General features: G+C 35.2%; 1 pseudogene across 1 annotated transcript; it reads left to right on the plus strand.

The window, feature by feature from the left end:
* Nucleotides 1-24,453: 24,453 nt before the first annotated feature.
* LOC306639319 (small nuclear ribonucleoprotein G-like) lies at nt 24,454-24,875 on the plus strand (annotated as a pseudogene). Its single transcript has one exon. The product of its transcript is annotated as a small nuclear ribonucleoprotein G-like (transcript).
* Nucleotides 24,876-25,177: the final 302 nt, after the last annotated feature.

Genomic DNA, 25,177 nt, shown 5'->3' on the forward strand with positions numbered 1-25,177 from the left:
CCCTCTTCCACTTCTAAGGAGCCTTGTGAGTACTCTCGGTCCCTTTAATAGTGCAGGACAATTCCTTTTGTGTCATTCATCCTAACATTGTGACAGCTACAGGGATTAGGAAGGGCCATTATTTTGGCTCTCATACATCCGCATCTTTACAAATTTCTCTGATTCCCCCATGCCTATTCCTTCACTTCATCTACAAATGAATTCCTTGTGGTTGTTTTTTTACCCTCCGTGTAGTACTGCTTTCTCTCAGTTTGTACTGTGATTACATGTGCACACATTCTATTCCCAACCACATAACAGGTCTACTCATTGCAAAGAGAAGCACACACCCAGAACTCACAGAGGAACTCACAGGACTTTGTGCATAGACTTAACAACATTTTTTTGAAGAGGACCCTCACATAGTTTTAGTTTGGATTTTTATCCATCAATTCTGAAAAATAAAGTAGATATGGAAGTTTCAACTGTATCAAATATATTTATAAAGAACTAGTTAAAAAAAAATGAGAGACCTCCAGTGGTCAAAACTACATATGCAAATACCCATTGTTATTTACTCAGTATTTTCCCTCTCCAAAGAACATATAAAAACAATCTTCTTTTCATAAACAGATCTGATTTGATCATTCTCTACTACTATAATATTACAAAATTATGATTAGCATTATGGGGAGAATAGATGTTATTTTTCAACTAGAGCATTATAATACATAATAGTTGGGTTCATTTTGGCCAAACCATATATGCAGAGAATGTGATTTTACTCTATTTCAGTCCCTGGCGCCTTCACCTTTGCCTTGCCCTTCTCTCACTCTTCTTCCTCTACTCTAATGATCTTCCTTTAACTCATTTATTTTTCATTGAAGCTTTGTACACATACATAAAGGTAGATTGCACTGTGATACATTTATAAATGCATGTAGCATGATTTTGCTAAATTCATCTCACAGACTTTCACTTTCCCATCCCTCCTCACTCCCCATTGATCTCCTACTCCTACTTCATGGATACTCCCTATATTTTTATGATAGCTGATCCCCCCTCCATTTCTTTCCTTTAGTTTGCTCTAACCTACAAATATGAGAAAAAACATTTAACCTTTGACTTTCTGAGTCTGACTTATTTCACTTAGCATAATGTTCTTCACTTAAATCCATACCAACAAATGCCATAATTTGAATCTTCTTTATGACTGAGTAAAACTCTATTGTGTGTATATATATTGTTTATCAATACACCTATTGATGGACATCTGGGCTGGTTCCATAATTTTACCATTGTGAATTGTGTTGCTCTAAATGTTGATGTGACTATATTGCTATAGCATGCTGACTTTAGTTCTTTTGGACAGATACCAAAGAGTGGTTTAGCTAGGTTATATGGTGATTCTATTCCTAGTGTATTTTTGAAGAATTTCCATACCCTTTTCAGAGTGGTTGTACTAATTTCCAGTCCCTCAAATAATGTACAAATCTTCATTTCCCCCTACATCCTTGCCAGCATTTTTTTGTTATTAGTGTTCTTAATTATAGTCATTTTGTCTGGAGTGATATGAAATCTTAATGCAATTTTGATTTGCATTTCCTGGATTATCAGAGATGGAGCATTTTTTTTAATGTATTTGTTGGCCATTTGTGTTTCTTTGTTTGAGAATGGTCTGTTTAGTTCTTTTGCCCATTTCTTGATTGAGCTATTTGTTATTTTTGTTCTTGTTTTGGTGTTAAATTTTTGAGCTCTTTATTCTGGATATTAATTCCCTGTCAGAGAAGAATCTGGCAAAGATTTTCTCCCATTCTGTAGGCTCTCTCTTCACACTCTTAATCATTCCCTTTGCTGTGCAGAAATATTTCAATTTAATGACCTCTCACTAATTTATTCTTGGTTTTATTTCTTGAGCTTTAGGAGACTTGATAAGGAAATTGGTGCCTTCACCAATATGATATAGTGTTAACCCCTAAGTTTTCTGCTAGTAGTTGCAAAGTCTCTAGTCTAATTCCTAAGTCCATCGTCTACTTTGATTTGACTTTTATGCATGATGAGAGATAGGGATCAAGTTTCACTCTTCTACATATCGATTCTCAGCACCATTCATTTAAAAGGTTATCTTCTCTCCAATACATATATTTGGCACCTTGTATGGAATGCCTATATTAAATAGAATTAATAAGAATGAAGACCCATGTCTTGTTCCTAATTTTAGAGGAAATACTTTTCAGTTTTTCTCTAGTCAGTATAATATTGGCTTTGAGTTTATCATACATAGCCTTTATAAATTAAGGTAGTTCCTTCTTTTCCTAGTTTCTCCAGGGTTTTTAATATGAATGGGTGCTGGATTTTATTAAAGGACATTTTTCTTCATCTATTGAGATTATCATATTATTCTTGTCCTTAATTCTATTCATGTGGTGAATTATTAATTTGTGTATGTTGATCCAGTCTTGCATGCCTGGGATTAAACCTACTTGTTAATGGTTTATTATCTCCTTGATATGTTTTTTAATTTGGTTTACTGTTATTTTATTAAGGATTTTTGTCTGTGTTCTTCAGGGATATTTTTTATTTTTTATTTTTTTTTTACAGACTGCATATTGATTCATTGTACACAAATGGGGTACAAATTTTCATTTCTATGGTTGTGCATGATGTAGATTCATACCATTCATATAATCATACTCGTACATAGGGTAATGATGTCTGTCACATTCCACCATCTTTCATATCCCTGCCCCCTCCCCCTTCTCATTTCCCTCTACATAGTCTAAAGCTCCTCCATTCTTCTCTTACCCTCACCCTCCCCACCCCCATTATGTATCATCATCCACTTATCAGGGAAAAATTCAGTCTTTGGTTTTTTGGGATTGGCTTATTTCACTTAGCATGATATTCTCCAATACCATCCATTTACCTGCAAATGTCATAATTTTATTTTCTTTATGGCTGAATAATATTCCATTGTTTATATATACCACAGCTTCTTTATCCATTCATCTGTTGAAGGGTATCTAGGTTGGTTCCACAATCCAGCTATTATAAATTGAGCAGTTATATTGATGAGGCTGCATCATTAGAGTATGCTGATTTTAAATCCTGTGGGTATAAACCAAGGAATGGGTTAGCTGGGTCAAATGGTGATTCCATTCCAAGTTTTCTGAGGAATCTCCATAGTGCTTTCTATAATCATTGTACCAATCTGCAGTCCCATAAGCAATGTATGAATGTATCTTTTCCCTCACATCCTTGCCAACATTTATTGTTGCTTTTATTCTTGATAATGGCCATTCTGACTATGACATGAAGTCTTAGAGTAGTTTTGATTTGAATTTCACTAATTGTTACTGATGTTAAACATTTTTTCTTATATTTGTTGATCAATTGTATTTCTTCTTCTGTGAAGTGTCTGTTCAGTTCCTTAGTTCATTTATTGTTTGTTTTTTTTTTTTTTTTTTTTTTTTGGTGTTAAGTTTTTTAAGTTTGTTGAGTTCTTTATATATCCTGGAGATTAATGCTCTATCTGAGGTGAATGTGGTAAACTTCTTCTCCCATTCTGTAGGCTCTCACTTCATGGAGTATAAATTTTTAAAATAGTTTCTAACAATTTTCAGAATTTCCAAATCATCTGTGGTGATATCTCCTTTTTCATCTCTATATTTGTTTATCTTCTCTCTCTTTGTTTTGGTTAGTTTGACTAAGGGTTTATCATTCTTATTTATCTTTTTGAAGAACCAATTCTTTGCTGCGTTGATTCTGTGTGTTTTTTTATTCATTATAATTTTATTAATTTCCACTCTGATCTTAATTTCTTCCTCTCTTCTAGTTTATCCTTGTCATATAATATTTTTGTTTCTTCATCAATTTTGAAAGAGAGCTAGCATATAGCAAAATTGGCTAACAACAATTGTCTACTTTTTGAGTTTGGAATATCTCATTCCAGTTCCTTCTTGATTTTAAGGTCTGAGCTGACAAGTCAGAATTGAGCTTTATTGGTTTGGCTCTAAATGTGAACTGATGTTTTTCTTTTGCAATTGTTAATATTATTTCCTTATTTTCTGCATTAGGCATTTGTTTATGATATGTCTTGGAGAGATTCTGTTTTGATATTCTCTATTTAGGCTCCTATATGTATCTTTTATTTGGATGTCCATCTCCTTTTTTATAGGGGAAAATATTTACTGTCTCACAGAATTTACTTAATATCTTTAGCCTGTATCTCCATGTTCTCTTCTATCCCATTGACTCTCAAGTTTTTTCTATGGGAGCTGTCCCAGAGTTCTTAGATACTCTGATATGGTGATTCTTTTCCTTTATTGTATGCTAAGTATTTGAATTCATATACCTTGTCTTCCATGCTTGAATTTCTATCTTCTAGAACTGAAGTTCTATGCAATCAAATTGATTGGTGAGGCAATCAAGTGAATTTTTAATTTGATTGTGTATTTCATTGCCAGGTTTTAAAATTTTTTTTCTAATATCTCTATTTCTTTTCGTAAATGGTCTTCTATCTCCTGTATTTTCTCTCCTAATTCATTCTTTATATCATTTTTTAGTTCATTGAATATTTTAATAATCAGTATTTCATAAATTTTTTTTCTGGAATTTTATCCACTTTCATATCTATCCATGAGATTCTTGCAATAGGGTCTCTACTCTGTGAATTTGAAGTGTCTCAATCATTTTTCCAGCCCCTTTTGGAGGAAGGGAGAGTAAGGAATAGCAATCTGTTAGCAATAGATGTACAACTTTAAGATAAATGACCAGAGTCTATTTTGACATCTAAAGCACTGATTATCACATGTATAGAAATGGTGGGGTCAACATTTAACATCAGCACCAGCAATAAAAAATTATTTACTATATCAGGCAATAACAGCAGGTGTCTACTATATCATCCACTTTATTAATAATCACAACATGAATGGGGTAAGAATTAAATTAAAAATATATAACTCTATCCAATAAGCAGATTATGTTTTTATTATTGAAGAAAAAAATAGGGTAAGAAAGCAGGAGAATGTTTAAAATTTTTGAAAACAGAGGAGAGGCAGAAAATAGATAGTAGATGACATTTATAAGGAAGGAGCAGTAGAAAAATAACTAAAGGAAAAGTAATAAAAAAGGAAGAGGGAACAGGAAAAATTTGGCTGTTAGTTGGGGAAGAGAGAGAAAGAAGGTAATAAGAGAAACAAAAATTAAGGTCTGAAGAAACAAATATAAGATTAAAACAACTGAAACCCACATATAATTTTACCCCACATAAATCAAATCAAGGCCAAAAAATGGGTGAAGCAGAGGTCAATACAGTGAAGGTAAACTTATATGAATATATGTATATATTTTATCCTATCTACACAGCAAGAATAAGTACACATACCACACACACACACATACAAACATAATCACACAAAATGGAAAAAAGCAAAAACTGAGAAAATGAAATCAAATTTGTAAAAATTTCTAAAATTAAAATTTAAAAAGACTACAAACAATGGAGGATGTGAAAAAAAAAAGATAAAAATTTTAAATAAGAAATAAAGGTCTTATTTCTATTCAAGTGGTCAAAAGAGTTGGTATGTATGTATTTTCATTCTTTGTATTTATTTTGAGGATCTGTGACCCTGGGTGAAGGGATACGGGTTGTTAAGTTCAAAATCTTGGTGTTCCTCACCTAGATACCAGGTGTTGTGGCTAGCTGGTTGTAGTAGATCTCAGTTTCTCATCTCCCAGTGTAGGATAGGCTAGACTGGAATGTGCTGGCAAATTGTGTATTCCTAGGGGAGGCAGGTTGGTGCAGAGTTCTAAGTTGGAAGTTCCAGTAGTTGAGATTTAATCCTGGATGATGTCTGGAACTCCATCAGTAGGTATTTGATATTTAAATCACAACCCCTGTTGCTGGGAGATGCCGGTCTCTTTTAGATGACTGGGTCTCAAGGGCCTTGTATAAATTCCACTTCTAAGACAGTCTAAACCTCCACATGTTTCACATCACCACTATGGAATGAGAATTACAGAGGATCAGATCCAGAGTACAGATGTTTCTGTCTGGCCATTATTAGCATCTTCCCAATAGATCTCATGGAATGCCAGCAACAAAGGCCTCTCCCTCTCCCTCTCCCTCTCCCTCTCCCTCTCCCCCTCCCCTCCCCCTCCCTCCTCCTTTGGTATCTGGAGCCTGGATGCCCCAGGCACAATTCTCTTTGAGCCTGTTTCACTCACACTGGTCAAGGCACACTCTTGGGCACACAGTAGGCAACTCCTGGGTCAGGCTGGCAACTTCCTTTATGAGTTCCCAATCTTATGTCTCTGCTTACAGCCATGCAGTACTTATAAGTAGTTCCCAAGCTGGTGATCCCAGTTGCTATGAAACCATCTGCCCATGGACCAAGAAAGTTTGGTTACTCTTCACTCGACAACTTTCCCAACCAATTCTAGGTCCATTAAGATCAGTCTCCCTCTGAATTGCACATGTTTCTCAATCAATGTTTTTCACCACCCTTCTCTTTCTCTCTGCCTGTGGTATCCCACCTCTTCAGCAGCCAAGGCTGCAACCTTCACCACCACTGCCACTGCCAGCCAAGTAGATGTGCCTCTAACATGTTATTTCTAATATTATGTTTGAAGTTTCTGACTTCTGAGCCTCTGTGGTTTCTTTTACTGTCCTGTATTGAATTTCAGAGCGTTCTCTTGGCTACCCGACTTGCCGAGGAGCAGTCTTTCTGCTTTCTAACCAGGAAGTGAGGAATTGCTAGGAAGCACACCCTTCCTCCAATCTGCCATTCTCTCTCTCCCCACGATAGTATCCTCAAAGAGAATATTTTAACAGCTGCTTAGTGCTTACTACATAGCTCTAGTTTATGTAGTAGTCCTTTATTGTTCAAAACTTACATTTTCTTCATTTTTGTTACAAATTAGGTCTTTGTATAAAGGTTTTTCTCTATTTCTGTTAATTTTCTCAGACCCAATTACTAGAAACAAAATTAGTGTCCATAAAGTACACAAAAAGATGTCCTGTACTGTCATCACATTCTCATCCATAAAGTTTCGTTATTTTTCTCATTACTGATTTGAAGTTATATTTCATTGATAATTTGTAAGTTTTAAAATCATGGATTTAAAAGACTGACCAAATAAGTTTCTTCTCAGAGCTTCATTATGCACATTAGATTATTAAAAGGATGGAGGGATTGTATTTAGTGTAGCCCAAAGTAGTTGCCAACAGAATTTTTTTTCCAAGTGCAACATGTTTTGGGGAATTCAGTTTTGCCGCACTAGATAATTGTCAGGTTGTAACAGTAAAAAAGAGGAAATGGGGTGTGAGGTGACATTTCAGGAGTGAAGCATTCTCTTCAGAAGACGTTTCCTATGAAATAATAAAGAAAAGACAATTTAACACTTCCCCCAAAAAAATGAAAAAGGAGGGAGCGAGTACATCAATTGAGAATCTACACTAATAAACACCTAAGAAAGTAAAAATTAACATATGCTGGAACAATTATGTCTTAATTAAATGGTTTCAGCAAGTCCCGTGAGACCTCGACAGCCTAAAAACATTAAGAACTGCTAGGAAAAAATGAGCATATTTTGAAGAGAATATAACAAAACTTAATGAAGACATTAAGATTACTATAATTAAATGGTCTCCAAATGTAATTATTTCCCTAGAGTTGAGGAAAAACTTCCACATGTGAGACTATATTCTGAATAATCAGACAAATTAAATGGGAAAAATAAAAATAACAGATCTGCTTTGAATTTAGCTACCAATCATTGCTGCTGAGACACTGGGTAAACCCTCATGGGCCAATAATCTGCTCCCTCTCTTGGCAGATGGAGACAATGAAGCTACCTGCCTCAGTGTCTCTATGGCATATGGCATAAAATTTTGCCATATATATTAACAGCTGGAAATTTGAAAAATTGCTATTTTCTACCCCTACATGGCAAAGGTGGGAGAAAGTTAATATTTCTTTAATGCATTTTTGTAAAAGGTAGCATTTAAAGGAAACAAGTCTTTAGACATGAGGTTTATTCTCTCCTTACTTAACCAAGTAGTACTTGCAGACCTATATAACTTCAATTATGAAGATATTTGTTAAACCTTTCCTATATATTCAAATATGGATTAATAACTTTCAAATAATGTAAAAATTATATGTATAGTATATTATAGTATAAAAAGTAAGATACATGTTTGACTCCTAGCACCCACCTTTTCCTGGTTATGTAAACTCAGACAAGCCACTTCACTTCTGTGATTATTCCCTTTTACTAATTTGTAAAATTATTAAGTAATGAATATTCCTTTTCAGAGTTCTTAAGTGGTTAATATTAGTACATAAGAAAACAATTAATAAACTATAAGGTATTTGCAAAAGTCTATAATTATTCAAGGAAAATTGGCAAGAGGAAAAAAAAAGATCTGCACTGTAATTCTGACAGTATCAAGTTCTTCATTTCTAAACACTAAAATTATTGAAAATCTAATCAGGAAACATTTCTACCCCCTGCTCTTAGGAAATGCTTAACCAAGCAGTCACTTTTCCTATATAAAGATTCAGATCTTCTCTATTTCCATGAATCAATACTATCCATCCCCTCTCCTGTTTCTTCATTAGAGATCTGAATAATTTTGGTCCCATAACAGCACATCACCTGTGGTATAATTTCTCACATTGCTCCAGCATTAGAATGAATACCTACAATGCTTCCGTCTGACTTTGAAGTACCCTCAGACAAGGTATACAATGTATTTCTCTACCTATTAATACTAAACTTGATCACATGACTTGATTAGGCAAATGAAATTAGGAAGAAAGTTTCAACTATAGCCAAGGTTGCCAAGGATAGCATGCTTTCCTACAATTTTTCTTGGAATCCTGTAATCTACAAAAAGAAAGTGCCCCAGGCAGCCTTTACTTCAAAAAGAATATGGAGACATATGGAGCATGTTAGGAGTAAGTTTAAAATTTTAAAAAGTGCCAACTGTTTTACAGAACAGTCATTTCATTTTACATTCCCATCAGTAATGTCTGGTAGCATATTTGTGATTGTAATTTGCATTTTCCTGATGACTAAAGATGTTAAACGCTTCCTATGTGCTGATTGGGCCCCTATCCATCTTCTTTTATAATATCTGTTCAAATGTTTTGCCTGTTTTTGTTTGTCTTATTACTAAGTTGTGTTCTTATTTATTCTGGATGCAAGTTCTTTAGTAGATATATATATATATATCTATATATATATATATATAGATCAGTGTTTGTGTGTGCTCTGTGTGTGTGTGACATAAAAATTGAACCACTGTATATTGTCCCACAAAACTATGAAACTCTTCATTCTTCTATGCTTTCTTTCTCTTTTCTAGAGTACTTAATTTCAATTGATTTATCTTCAAGTTCACTAATTTCTCTCCCATCATCCATGTTTTTGAGGCATCTGCAAGTAGTTTTGACTTAATTACTGCAGTTTTCAAGTCTAAAATTTCCTCTTTTCCTCATATTTTCCATATCCATTGAGATTCCCTCTGTGTTCATTGATTAAAATCAGTTTTCTGTAATTCTATGAATATATATTCCCTTAATTACATAAAACATCTGTAATAGATGCCTTAAAGTCATCCTTCTAAGGCAAAATCTGTGAGCATTCAGTTATTTCAGAAAGTAGCCAATTCAAAAACCTCCCACTTGCAGTCTCTGTCTTTCCCGGTCAACCTTCCCTGATCTCTGCCTGTTTGCACTGAGTCACTCAGATTTCCACCTCACTTGAATAGGCGAGGAGACAGAAATTTAGGCAAATTTGTGCCTTTCAACATTTTTCTCATTGCCAGAATATAATTTCAGTGCTGATCTCTTACTCATTACCTGGAGTAATCAGGCAATCTCTTTCTACTACCTTCACCAGGAGATTAAACTAATATCCTCAGCAAAAACAGAGAAAGAAAGAAAAAAGGAAAGAGCCACAAACCCTTAGCTCTTAAGTACTGAAGTTGTTTTCATTTTTTTTTTTTTTTTATTGGTACTGGGGATTGAACCTGGGGTGCCTAACCACTGAGCAACCTCCCAGTTCTTTTTAGATTTTATTTTGAGACACAGTGTCATTGAGTTGCTTAGGCCTAAGTTGGTGAGGTTGGCTTTGAACTTTCAATCCTCCTGCCTCAGCTTCCTGAGTTGGTAGGATTATAGGCGTCACCACTACATCTGACTGAAGCGGAAGATAGTTTTAAGAGTAAACTCCAAGATTTCATCTGCTGTTTGATTTTCTAGTACCTTTAAACATTCTCCCTAATATTATGTACCCCATGACAGGATGGGGAACATAGGATGACTCACTACAAAACATTACCAGCATTCACTTTAATATTTTATTTAAAAAATATGTATATGGGACTAAGTCTTCCATTTGTTTCTGGTTTGCTGCTTAGATGTTGGTTATTATTCTTGCAGGAGTCATATCCATAAATGACTTTTGTTAATGCCTAGATCTTATTACTATGAAGTGGAATGACAATTTAAAATACTTGTGAAGGTATTTGAGTATCAAACCCTAACTATGATGTTTCTAATCATTGACCATCATCTTACCAAACAAAGTTGTATAATTTTTGTTCATCTTCTTCATAGCCTTCCCAAAGCACTCAAAATTATTTGTATTCTCATATTCTATATACTTAAATTTCATTAAATTATACAATTACAATATTCTGTACAACCACATAAATAGTATTTGGGAAAACATACCTAAATCTTGACTTGCAAAAATAATAGTTTTGCAGGATACAGCATGTGAGCTGCTAGAGTGCTCTATAGGCATCAAGGGGTCAGTGTTTGTTCATCCATCAGTACATTTTACAGAGGAAATGGAGTCAGATATTAATTGGATGAGTTAAATACAAGTCTATTAAGAGTGCTTCACCATTTTATATCTGAATAATTTGAAATTCAGAAAAAGTTGTGATACTTTTCCCAAGGTCAAACGACTGGTAAGTTCCAAATAGTCATTGGAAATCGGGTCCTTCCTGATTCTGGGCTTTCACATTTTGATAAAATCTTTTTTTTTTTTTTTTTAAATCTACTAACAAGATTCAGTTCCTTTATTTTAAATTTTTTTTTATTTTATTGTAAACAAATGGGATACATGTTGTTTCTCTGCTTGTACATGGCATAAAGGCATACCATTTATGTAATCATAAATTTACATAGAGTAATGTTGTTTGATTCATTCTGTTATTTTTTCCCTTTCCCCCCACCCCTCCCACCCCTCTTTTCCCTCTATACAGTGCTTCCTTCCTCCATACTTGCCCCCCTCCCTAACTCTAACTCTAACCCTAACACTAACCCTTCCCTCCCTCCATTATGTGTCATCATCCACTTATTAGCGATATCATTCGTCCTTTGGCTTTTTGAGATTGGCTTATCTCACTTAGCATGATATTCTCCAATTTCATCCATTTGCCTGCAAATGCCATAATTTTATCATTCTTTATGGCTGAGCAATATTCCATTGTATATATATACCAAGTTTCTTTATCCACTCATCAATTGAAGGGCATCTAGGTTGGTTCCACAGTCTGGCTATTGTGAATTGAGCAGCTATGAACATTGATGTGGCTGTATATCTGTAGTATGCTGATTTTAAGTCCTTTGGGTATAGGCCTAGGAGTGGGATAGCTGGGTCAAATGGAGGGTCCATTCCAAGTTTTCTAAGGAATCTCCACACTGCTTTCCAGAGTGGCTGCACTAATTTGCAACCCCACCAGCAATGTATGAGTGTACCTTTCTCCCCACATCCTCGCCAACACCTGTTGTTGCTCATATTCTTGATAATCGCCAATCTAATTGGGATGAGATGGAATCTTAGGGTGGTTTTGATTTGCATTTCTCTTACTACTAGAGATGTTGAACATTTTTCCATGTGTTTGTTGATTGCTTGTAGATCTTCTTCTGTGAAGTGTCTATTCATTTCCTTAGCCCATTTGTTGACCGGATTATTTGAATTCTTGGAGTAGAGTTTTTTGAGTTCTTTATAGATTCTGGAAATTAGTGCTCCATCTGAAGTATGAGTGGCAAAGATATTCTCCCACTCTGTAGACTCTTTCTTCGCATTGCTGATAGTTTCCTTTGCTGAGAGAAAGCTTTTTAGTTTGAATCTATCCCAGTTATTGATTCTTGCTTTTATTTCTTGTGCTATGGGAGTCCTGTTAAGGAAGTCTGGTCCTAAGCCGACATGTTGAAGATCTGGACCTACTTTTTCTTCTATAATCTGCAGGGACTCTGGTCTGATTCCAAGGTCCTTAATCCATTTTGAGTTTAGTTTCATGCATGGTGAGAGATATGGGTTTAGTTTCATTCTGTTGCATATGGATTTCCAATTCTCCCAGCACCATTTGTTGAAGAGGCTATCTTTTCTCCATTGCATATTTTTGGCCCCTTTGTCTAGTATGAGAAAATTGTATTTATTTGGGTTTGTGTCCGTGTCCTCTATTCTGTACCATTGATCTACCTTTCTATTTTGGTACCAATACCATGCCGTTTTTGTTACTATTGCTTTGTAGTAGAGTTGAAGATCTGGTATTGCAATACCCCCTGTTTCACTCTTCCTGCTAAGGATTGCTTTAGCTATTCTGGGTTTCTTATTCTTCCAGATGAATTTCATAATTGCTTGCTCCATTTCTGTAAGGTTCGTCATTGGGATTTTAATTGGAATTGCATTGAATTTGTATAGCACGTTAGGTAGTATGGCCATTTTGACAATATTAATTCTTCCTATCCAAGAACATGGAAGATCTTTCCATCTTCTAAGGTGTTCTTTAATTTCTTTCTTTAGTGTCCTCAATTCAGACAATGTGAACTTCAAGCCAAAGTTAGTCAGAAGGGATAAAGAAGGTCATTTCATACTGCTTAAGGGAAGCATAAATCAGCAAGATATAACAATCATAAACATCTATGCCCCAAACAGTGGCTCATCCATGTATGTCAAACAAATCCTTCTCAATTGCAGAAACTAAATAGACCATAACACAATAATACTAGGTGATTTTAACACGCCTCTCTCACCACTGGACAGATCTTCCAGACAAAAATTGAACAAAGAAACCATAGATCTCAATAATACAATCAATAATTTAGACTTAACGGACATTTATAGAATATACCATCCAACCAAGAGCGAATACACTTTCTTCTCAGCAGCACATGGATCCTTCTCTAAAATAGACCATATATTATGCCACAAAGCTAATGTTAGCAAATACAAGAAGATAGAGACACTACCATGTATTCTATCAGATCATAATGGATTGAAGTTAGAAATAAATGAAAGAGTAAAACACAGAAACTATTCCAACATCTGGAGATTAAACAATATGCTATTATATGATGAATGGATAACAGAAGATATTAGGAAGGAAATTAAAAAATTCTTAGAGGTAAATGAGAACAAAGAAACATCATATCAAAATCTCTGGGACACTATGAAAGCAGTACTTAGAGGGAAATTTATTTCATAGAGTGCATTTAATAAAAGAAGTAAAACTCAACAAATAAACGACCTAACACTACAGCTCAAAGCCCTAGGAAAAGAAGAACAGATCAGCACCAAAAGTAGTAGAAGACAGGAAATAGTTAAACTCAGAGCTGAAATCAATGAAATTGAAACAAAAGAAACAATACAAAAAATTGACAAAATAAATAGTTGGTTCTTCGAAAAAATAAACAAAATTGATAAACCTTTAGCCACACTAACAAAGAGAAGACGAGAGAAAACCCAAATCACTAAAATTCGGAATGAACAAGGAAATATCACAACAGACAGGATTGAAATACAAAACATAATTAGAAGCTATTTTGAAAATCTATACTCCAACAAAATAGAAAATTTCGAAGACATCAACAGGTTTCTAGAGACATATGAATTGCCTAAACTGAACGAGGAGGACATACACAATTTAAATAGACCAATTTCAAGTATTGAAATAGAAGTCATCAAAAGCCTACCAACAAAGAAAAGTCCGGGACCACATGGGTTCTCAGTCGAGTTCTACAAAACCTTTAAAGAAGAGCTCATTCCCATACTTCTCAAAGTATTCCATGAAATAGAAGAGGAGGGAACCCTCCCAAACTCATTCTATGAAGCCAATATCACACTGATACCTAAACCAGACAGAGACTCATCAAGGAAAGAAAATTTCAGACCAATATCCTTAATGAACATTGACGCAAAAGTTGTCAACAAAATTTTAGCAAATCGCATACAAAAATATATTAAAAAGATAGTGCACCATGATCAAGTGGGTTTCATCCCAGGGATGCAAGGTTGGTTCAACATCAGGAAATCAATAAATGTCATTCACCATATCAACAGACTTAAAGTCAAGAATCACATGATTATTTCAATAGATGCAGAAAAAGCATTTGATAAAATTCAGCACCCCTTCATGCTCAAAACACTAGAAAAAATCAGGGTAGTGGGAACATTCCTTAACATTGTAAAGGCCATTTATGCTAAGCCCATGGCTAATATCATTCTAAATGGTGAAAAACTGAAAGCATTCCCCCTAAAAACTGGAACAAGTCAGGGATGCCCTCTTTCACCACTTCTATTCAACATCGTTCTTGAGACTCTAGCCAGAGCAATTAGACAAACCAAAGAAATTAAAGGGATACGGATTGGAAAAGAAGAACTCAAACTATCCCTGTTCGCTGATGACATGATTATATATTTAGAGGAACCTGGAAATTCCACCAGAAAACTCTTAGAACTCATAAGTGAATTCAGTGAAGTAGCAGGTTACAAGATCAATGCTCATAAATCCAACGCATTTTTATACATAAGTGATGAATCTTCAGAAAGAGAAATTAGGAAAACTACCCCATTCACAGTAGTATCGAAAAAAATAAAATACTTGGGAATCAATCTCACAAAAGAGGTGAAAACCTCTACAATGAGAACTATACAATACTAAGGAAAGAAATTAAAGAACACCTTAAAAGATGGAAAGATCTTCCATGTTCTTGGATAGGAAAAACTTTTTGTACTCTGCGTGTCTTTGCCATTTCTAATTCACTATAGAAAAACATGACTCAGAAAAATCCCAAGATTTTTCTTCTAATCTATGGTGTTTGATTATTCTGCAAGGTGTTGACATTCAGTCCATTGTAGATTAGATAGAAAATGCATCAGGGACTCTTGCAACACAGCATGAAATTGCATCTAGCCACATGAAGTAATTGACTGAATGACAAAGTTTTCAACATAATCTAGTTGAACCAAAATTAAATCTTACAGACAAATTAAATCTTACAGACATGGGTCTTTCTATTTCTTTTTCTTTACTGAAAGCTAGTCAAGTCACTCATTTCCTTTTGTCCACTATTCAAACATGCTTTAAATTGCAAAGTACACACTGCATTTGGCTGTGTAATTGTACAAATTTTGCTTGGGAAAGTGTAATGCAAGCAAAATCATTCTCCTGAGTTATAGAATTTTGTTTTATATTTATCCCTAAGATCTATAATATTAAAATATATATATTTATATTTGCATCAACCTTGATCTCAGTATCAGTCAGCTGTGTATATTAAAATTCCTATTTTCCCTTTCATAATGATTACAGATTAGACATGATAGAAATCAACCAGAAAATTTGCTTCCTGAAAATTATCAGCCATGATAGAGACAAAAAGACTCATAAAAACCTAAAGTAGAACCTATTTTAGGTACCATTTAGTTCAATTGTTTCCAATCTTTTATTCTCATATTCCTTCCTACTTGTTATGGTTCGGGTGTAAGGTGTCCCCCAAAAGCTCATGTGTGAGACAATGCAAGACAGTTTAGAGGTGAAATGATTGTAAAAGCTGACTAAAAGAGAAGTTGGTATTGATAAGTGGGGACATTGCTGTGACTAACCGGACCATGTGGTTTAGAAGCTTCTGGAGCTTTTTGGAATTTATAGGAGGAACATCAAAATGCATAGCAATGAAAACTGGAAAAGCTTTAGAATGTTGTAAGTGGAACTTAATGAGTGATTCCAATGGAAGTTCAGAAGACCAGAATGCCAGTAGGATTGCTGATAGTAAAGACAAGGCTCATGAGGTTTCAGAAGAGAAGGACTCTCACAGAAATTGGACTAGAAGCCATTCATGTTACCTTCTGGCTAAAAAGTTATTTACATTTTGCCCATGCCCTGAGACACACAACATACACACAACACACACAATCACATCAGTAGTTACCTGGATATACAGATGGGTGAGAAGAAAGAAGGGAAAAGTTGCAAAAGGAAGGAGCAAATATTCAATATATATGACCAATTGCACAGTAGGATTTATCAAAATGTATCAATTTAAATTAAAAAATACAACTACCAAAGTTAATAAAACAGATGTATATATACATCCTTGTAATGAGAAGTCCTTTCTATAGCTCTTTGAATGAAATAACTCTTTAAACAGATGAATAAATTCCCCAAAATTTTCAGTTGTTTTTTAAAATAATATAGACAAAAACACCACAAGTAAAGTCAAAAGACAATCATAAACTGGAAAAATACTTGATGTTTATGATAGAAAAGGTTATTTAAATATGCAAACATCATCCAGAAATCTGGAAAAAAAGGGCACACAACTCAATGAAAAGGAGCTCAGAAGGCATAATGAGACACTTTATATAAAAATAAGCATTCAGGGCTGGGGATATAGCTCAGTTGGTAGAGTGCTGGCCTCGCATGCACAAAGCCCTGGGTTCAATCCCGAATACCATGAAATAAATAAATAAATAAATAAATAAATAAATATAAAAATAAACATTCACAACCCTTGTATATATGGACAGATGCTCAACTTTACCTAGAAAAACGGACATGAAAGGAGATGCTGTTTTTCACCTGTCAAATTAGCAAAAATTCAAATGTGCCAACACATAAGACTGTGGGACAAAGAAGCAAAAGTCTTTAATTGTTTTGGGGAACATAAAAATGGAATAATCTTGTGTAGAGTAAATGGACAACAACTTTCAACATAACATGTGCACTTACCCTTTGCCTGACAATTTTACTATTTGAAATTTATACTAAAAATATCCCTGCTCATAAAAAAACACATATTTATGAGGATATATATTGTAGCCTTGTTTATAATAGCACAGGCCCCCTTGGAAATAAGAGAATGTACATCAAGATGTTAAATAAATGACTAATTCTGTTTCCCACATGCTTGTATATGTGTACACACACACACGTCAACTCCAATTCTTTATCTTGAATTTCAAGTTTTGGCCTTTGAAAACTAGTGATGGTTACTAAGCACTTCAAGGTTATTGACATCTGTGGGCCTTTACATATCTCGTTTCCTTCATTTGATGTTTAACCCTCCTCTTTTTAAACTCTCTCTAAAATTTCTATTTACCCAGCCAGATAGCATCTTTTTGGGGATCCTTTCGTGACATTGCAAACAGAAAATCACTTACCTTTCCACTAAATAGCTGAGCTGTGGACAAAATGAATATATGTTCGACTTTTTTCTTTTCTTTTCATTTGTGTGTGAGTGTGCATGCATTTTCTTTGCTTCCCCTGCCTACCCTTTTCTGCCAAAAGCAGAATAAGGAAACAACTCCCTTTTTTCCCTTTTATTAATTGGTACATTATAATTACTCACAATAGGGGGATTCATTATGCCATATTTGTATGTGTACATAACATCCCTCCTTCCTTTCCTTTCCCTGCCTTCCCCCTCTCTGATCCACAAGCTAAGATGTTTTCCTAGCCTTGTTTTAGACTGGTGATTCATTTAAAGTTAATGCAAAAGTCAAAAGTAGTGGGAAAACAGTTCTTATATTTATTTCATTGTGGAAAAAAATATAATACTTTCAACTTAGTAATGTTCCTTAAAATCTATTAAGGCCAGGAAGAAAAGCAAAGTAACTTCAGAGCACAGAGAATAATCAGGGTCATGAATTGCCAGCCCTACTTAGGGAAGGTTGATTGCCCAAACTTCATTTGATATTTTCTCTTTCAAAGATAAAACCAACATTGAAGATCCCAATTCTCCTTCTCTGTTCATATCTAAATGGTCTTAATTTTCCTATTTTTGTTACTGCTCAGATATTTTTGGAATTTCTACTTCAACCATGCCCAAAGCAGTTGCTTATTTAAGGGAATTAGAAGAACCAGGCTGTGTGCTCCCTGGCCCTCACTATCCCACATGAAGGGAAACATTTGGTAATCACTCATAGTATTTCCATGGACAGTGAAAATGCTTGCCTCGTTATCCTTACCCCTGAATACTTCACATGGCACTTCAGTTACCTGCTCCAATCCACTCGCTGCTGACAGACAGTATGTGCACAGGTGACATTGTCACGCCCATCTCCATATTCTACTGTTAGCACAGCATTTGAAAGTAGGTATTTGAATAAATTCCAGTGAAAAACAAAATTAATGAAAGTGCAAGACAGAGATCAGTACATATCCATAAGATTTATTTGCCAGACTAGTTCCTGTAAAGGTTGGTGGCAGAGAAGAAATATGACAGGCCCTCATGTTGTCGGAAAACTGCTTATCTGGCAGCATCACTCAGAAGGGGATTCCCTGGGCACATTTTAGGGACAGGACAGATGGCAGTACTTATCTTAGAAAATAGTACTTGAAACGGGGAAGAGATCTGAAAGGTCTTTCAGAAAGGATCACTTGGCTCAAAGGAACAAGTAAAACAGGTTCAGACCTCTGCTTCCTTTCCCATTTTGTCTAATTCTAAACATGTCAGTTCATTCTTCTTGTGGTCTTAGCTCCTGGGCATGCTGGGAACCTCAATAATTCAGACTCATGGTAAAAAGAAAGTAATGGAGTCTTTCAAAGAGGACTGGGGAATCTGATGCAGTTTTACAAATAGTACAGAGATGTGGCTGTGTCACTGTCTATACTGATTTTAAGTCCTTTGGGTTCACATCATGTACAAACACATTAATGGGACCCTAATTGGAACAAGTTATATTTATTCTATATGTATAATATGTCAAACAAGACCCTACTGTCTTGTTTATCTAGAAAGAACAAATAAAAAATAGAATTGATACAGAGGAAAGTATAACAGTTGCTTGTTAAGCTCCACAAAACACTGATTCTGTTAAACAATTGGTTACATATCCAAAGGTTAACATGTTTTAAAACACACTAAGGAAAAACCATAGAAAGGTAAAGTGATAGAAAGCGCATTCAAATGTTTTCTTAAGAAAAACAAAAACTGCTTCATTTTAATTCATTGAAACTGTTTTTATTTCCATTTTTTAGTGACTGGTATGCTGAAAATTAGTTCATTTATTTTATGCTGCTAAATCTTAGATCTTTTTTCAATTAAATTGCATGAAAAGAAAAAGCATGTTGCATTCATTTATGAGACGTTTATTAACTTAGAATGTTCAATTCTGTATACTCAAGACAATGCAAGAATGTAGTAATTCCTATTGATTATTAGATAAGATAAATAAACCAAAATTGTGGTGAGCTGGAAAGTATCAGAATAATGCAATCAGAAAGAATGTTATCCCTGCTTTAAGCAGCTATGATGAGTTTTACCTTTTATTAACACAAATGTTTTAGGATAAAATGCACTGACATGATTATTCTGAGGAATACCATGGCAATTCAATAAAAGCAATGTAGAAAAAGAAAACATACTCATTTTCAGTAATGATTTCTCTTTTATCTGTATTTTAAAATACTTTCATATGCATTATGGCTTAGATTATCCCAGCAATGCTGACTAGTGGTTATTATAATCTTCTGTGCTTTACATGGATGGCACTAAGGCTTACAGAGATGAAAGTAACTAAGTAAGGGCAACCATTCAAATTATAAACCACTTCTGATAATAAAGCTTTTCTAATACACTCCACTGCTATTTCTTTTCCATTTGAGTAAATTAACTTTGAGATAAGGATGTAGTAGAAGACTATCTTTTCCTACCATATTCCATCTACTCCATCATTCTTTCACAAGAGAGGATTGTTGAAAAGAAATATTAAGCTGGATGCAGTGGCTCATTCCTGTAATCACAGCAGCTGGGGAGGCTGAGGCAGGAGGATCATGAGTTCAAAGCCAACCTCAGCAAAAATGAGATGCTCTGCAACTCAGTAAGACCCAGTCTCTTAAGAAAAATAAAAATAGGTCTAGGGATGTGGCTCAGTGGTTGAGTGCCACTGAGTTCAATCCCCAGTTCCACCCTGCCCCCCAAAACATTAAGACTTGTTTAGAATAACTTGATGTTATAAGATGTATGTTCTGCCTTTACATGTAGAAGATTGACTTTTGAAGACAAACCATTATGAATTATCTTGTGCATTTAATATCATCTCACATTGGTTAATGACAGGGATAAGTTCTGAGAAATTAGTCATTGATCAGTTTTGTCATTATGCAACATTACAGAGTTTAGGTACACAAACCTAGATCGTTCAGCTTACCATAGACCTACAGAGAGTCTATTGATGATCTATTGCTCCTGTGCCACGTCTATGTCCCACCATTCCAGCATATGACATGGTTCTGTTGGAACAGAGGACACTGCATGGCTATCACCCTCCTGGAAATCATAGACGTGGCATACTCCTTTGTGTGATTGCTTTTCTTGGAATACTGTTAATAATCACAAGTCTCTTTGAGAAAACAGCATATAATCCCCAGGGAAATTTTACTGTATTGGAACACAAAATAAAATGTAATGGATCTCTGTTATGTCAAATTGGAAGAGATATGCCCCCTGATATAAGTAATGTTATATTCATGGATAAACTAAGACAAGCAGCTTTATCCGCACCACAAATAACAACTCCAGCCATTCCTCACGCGACTCCAGTTATACAAAAACAAAAACCCATGGTCCCCACACTACAGGGACCTCCAAATGTTGTGTATAGAATAAAAGGAAAATTGTGGTATCATCTTTGAGACATGGATGCAAATAAAAACACCTGGCCACCACCTACTGATCCTCCTCTTCCTTATACAGGTGTATATAATGATAAAGGACAGTAGATAGTTAGACAAAAAGAGGTAGATGGGTTAATGCTCAAACACATGGGTTTATGGAAAGGCTAAGACGTTGTGGTTGGTGCTTAAAAACAAAAGAACAAAAAAGAGCTCATTAGATCAATAGTTGGTTCAGAAACTGCTATAGATTAACCACAAATATGATTTCTACCTTCTTATGTCTAACACCTTAAAGGTCAAAATATAATTTTAGTCTGCTAGTAACCAGAGAATAATTGGCGTAAGGAACTAGTATTGTCTAAAAGGCTAATTTCTTTTAATAATTATAGAATGTACTCATAAGCAAAAGTATTGTTAAAAAATACTATGAATGAAAACCATGAGCATGTTTTTTAAGCTAAGTGTTACGCTATATTAATGCTCAAAGATTTTGAATAAACCAGATTCAGCCTCAGAACACTTGGTGTCTCTGTCTGCTGTTTCTCCACTGCGCTGATGCCTCCCATCCACGTAGGACCTTCCACCGCTGCTAGGGCTGCATCCCAGCACTCCTGGGCTAAAAAAATTACATACTATGCTATCACACTGAACAATAGCATAGACAATTAAAACACAATGGATTGGACCTACTTTTTCTTCTATAAGATGCAGGGTCTCTGGTCTGATTCTGAGGTCCTTGATCCATTTTGAGTTGACTTTTGTGCAGGGTGAGAGATAGGGGTTTAGTTTCATTCTGTTGCATATGGATTTCCAGTTTTCCCAGCACCATTTGTTGAAGAGGCTATCTTTTCTCCATTACATATTTTTGGCCCCTTTGTCTAGTATGAGAAAATTGTATTTATTTGGGTTTATGTCCGTGTCCTCTATTCTGTACCATTGATCTACCTTTCTATTTTGATACCAATACCATGCTGTTTTTGTTACTGTTGCTTTGTAGTATAGTTGAAGTTCTGGTATTGCAATACCCCCTGCTTCGCTCTTTCTACTGAGGATTGCTTTGGCTATTCTGGGTTTCTTATTCTTCCAGATGAATTTCATAATTGCTTGCTTTATTTCTGTAAGGTACATCATTGGGATTTTAATTGGAATTGCATTGAATCTGTATAGCACTTTGGTAGTATGGCCATTTTGACAATATTAATTCTTCCTGTCCATGAACATGGGAGATCTTTCCATCTTCTAAGGTGTTCTTTAATTTCTTTCTTTAGTGTTCTGTAGTTCTCATTGTAGAAGTCTTTCACCTCTTCTGTGAGATTAATTCCCAAGTATTTTATTTCTCTCGATGCTATTGTGAATGGGGTAGTTTTCCTAATTTCTCTTTCTGAAGATTCATCACTTATGTATAAAAATGCACTGGATTTATGAGCATTGATCTTGTAACCTGCTACTTTACTGAATTTACTTATGAGTTCTGAGAGTTTTCTGGTGGAATTTCCCGGTTCCTCTAAATATATAATCATGTCATCAGCGAACAGGCATAGTTTGAGTTCCTCTTTTCCAATTCGTATCCCTTTAATTTCTTTGGTTTGTCTAATTGCTCTGGCTAGAGTCTCAAGAACGATGTTGAATAGAAGTGGTGAAAGAGGACATCCCTGCCTTGTTCCAGTTTTTAGGGGGAATGCTTTCAGTTTTTCACCATTTAGAATGATATTAGCCATGGGCTTAGCATAAATGGCCTTTACAATGTTAAGGAATGTTCCCACTACCCCGATTTTTTCTAGTGTTTTGAGCATGAAGGGATGCTGTATTTTATCGAATGCTTTTTCTGCATTTATTGAAATAATCATGTGATTCTTAACTTTTAGTCTGTTGATATGGTGAATGACATTTATTGATTTCCGGATGTTGAACCAACCTTGCATCCCTGGGATAAAACCCACTTGATCGTGGTGCACTATCTTTTTAATAGATTTTTGTATGCGATTTGCTAAAATTTTGTTGAGAATTTTTGCGTCGATGTTCACTAAGGATATTGGTCTGAAATTTTCTTTCCTCGAAGTGTCTCTGTCTGGTTTAGGTATCAGGGTGTTATTGGCTTCATAGAATGAGTTTGGGAGGGTTCCCTCCTCTTCTATTTCATGGAATACTTTGAGGAGTATTGGAATGAGCTCTTCTTTAAAGGTTTTGTAGAACTCCGCTGAGATCCCATCTGGTCCCGGACTTTTCTTTGTTGGTAGGCTTTTGATGACCTCTTATATTTCATTGCTTGAAATTGATTTATTTAAGTTGTGTATGTCCTCCTCGCTCAGTTTAGGTAATTCATATGTCTCTAGAAACTTGTTGATGTCTTTGAGGTTTTCTGTTTTGTTGGAGTATAGATTTTCAAAATAGCTTCTAATTATGTTTTGTATTTCACTCGCAAACCTTCACCTTGTTGGCTTAGGATCATTCTTCCTTAACAGGACTCCCATAGCACAAGAAAGAAAAGCAAGAATCAACAACTGGAATAGATTCAAACTAAAAAGCTTTCTCTCAGCAAAGGAAACTATCAGTAATGTGAAGAGAGAGCCTACAGAGTGGGAGAATATTTTTGCCACTCATACTTCAGATAGAGTGCTAATTTCCAGAATCTATAAAGAAAAAAAAAAAAAAAAAAAAACTCTACACCAAAATACAAACAATCCAATCAACAAATGGGCTAAGGAAATGAACAGATACTTCACAGAAGAAGATCTACAAGCAATCAACAGATATATGAAAAAATGTTCAACATCTCTAGTAATAAGAGAAATGCCAATCAAAACTACACTAAGATTTCATCTCACCCCAATTAGAATGGTGATTTTCAAGAACACAAACAACAATAGATGTTGGTGAGGATGTGGGGAAAAAGGTACACTCATACATTGCTGGTGGGGTTGCAAATTAGTGCAGCCACTCTGGAAAGCAGTATGGAGATTCCTCAGAAAGCTTGGAATGGAATCACCATTTGACCCAGCTATCCCACTCCTTGGCCTATACCCAAAGGACTTAAAATCAGCATACTACAGAGATACAGCCACATCAATGTTCATAGCTGCTCAATTCACTATAGCCAGATTGTGGAACCAACCTAGATGCCCTTCAGTTGATGAATGGATAAAGAAACTGTGGCATATATATACAATGGAATATTACTCCGCCATGAAAAATGATAAAATTATGGCATTTGCAGGCAAATGGATGAAATTCGAGGATATCATGCTAAGTGAGATAAGCCAATCTCAAAAAACTAAAGAACAAATGATCTCGCTAATAAGCAGATGAGGACATATAATGGGGGGTAGGAGGGGTTAGCGTTAGGGTTAGAGTTCGGTTTAGGGCTAGGGAGAAGGAGGGTGGTAAGAATGGAGGAAGGAAGGACTGTATAGAGGGAAAAGAGGGATGGAAGGGGTGGGGGGAAGTGAAAAAACAACAGAATGAATCAAACAACATTACCCTATGTAAATTTATTATTTTTAATAAAAAAAAAATGGAAAAAAAAAAGATGCCAAAGTGATTCCACCACAGTAGCATGAAGGAGGCCACCAATTCCATTTCAAAGCATCTCTGAGCCTGCGGAGTAGACAGCATGAGCAAAGCTCACCCTCCCAAGCTGAAAAAACGTATGGACAAGAAGTTATCATTGAAATTAAATGGTGGCAGACATGTCCAAGGAATATTGTGGTGATTCGACCCCTTTCTGAATCTTGTGAAAGACGAATGTGTGGAGATGGCAACTAGTGGGCAACAGAACAGTATTGGAATGGTGGTAAGACAAGGAAATAGTATCATCATGTTAGAAGCCTTGGAACGAGTATAAATAATGGCTATTCAGCAGAGAAATCCGTGTCCCCTTTCCAGAGGGCCTGTTTAACTATGACATAAAAATCAGGTCATGTACATTTTCATATTAAACATTTTGTTTAATAAACTTTTTAATAACAAAAAAACACAATGGTAAGTGTTTTTGTATCTAATGATATCTGTTCAGAAAGGTACAGTTGAAATATGACACAAAAAATTAAAAAATGGTGCACTGTATTGATACTTACCGTCAGTGGAGCCTGTAGGACTGGAAATGGTTCTGGGAGTGTAAGTATGAAAGCATCAAGTGAACGTGAAAGCTTAGGCCTTTACTGTATATTTCTGTAGACTTTATAAACACTGTACCCGTAGGGTACACTAAGTTTATTTAAAGATGTATTTCTCATTAGCCAGAGTGATCAGGCAAGAAAAGGAAATCCA

The sequence above is a fragment of the Sciurus vulgaris genome (genome assembly GCF_902686455.1).
Source record: "Sciurus vulgaris genome assembly, chromosome: 11".
Taxonomy (NCBI): Eukaryota; Metazoa; Chordata; class Mammalia; order Rodentia; family Sciuridae; genus Sciurus; species Sciurus vulgaris.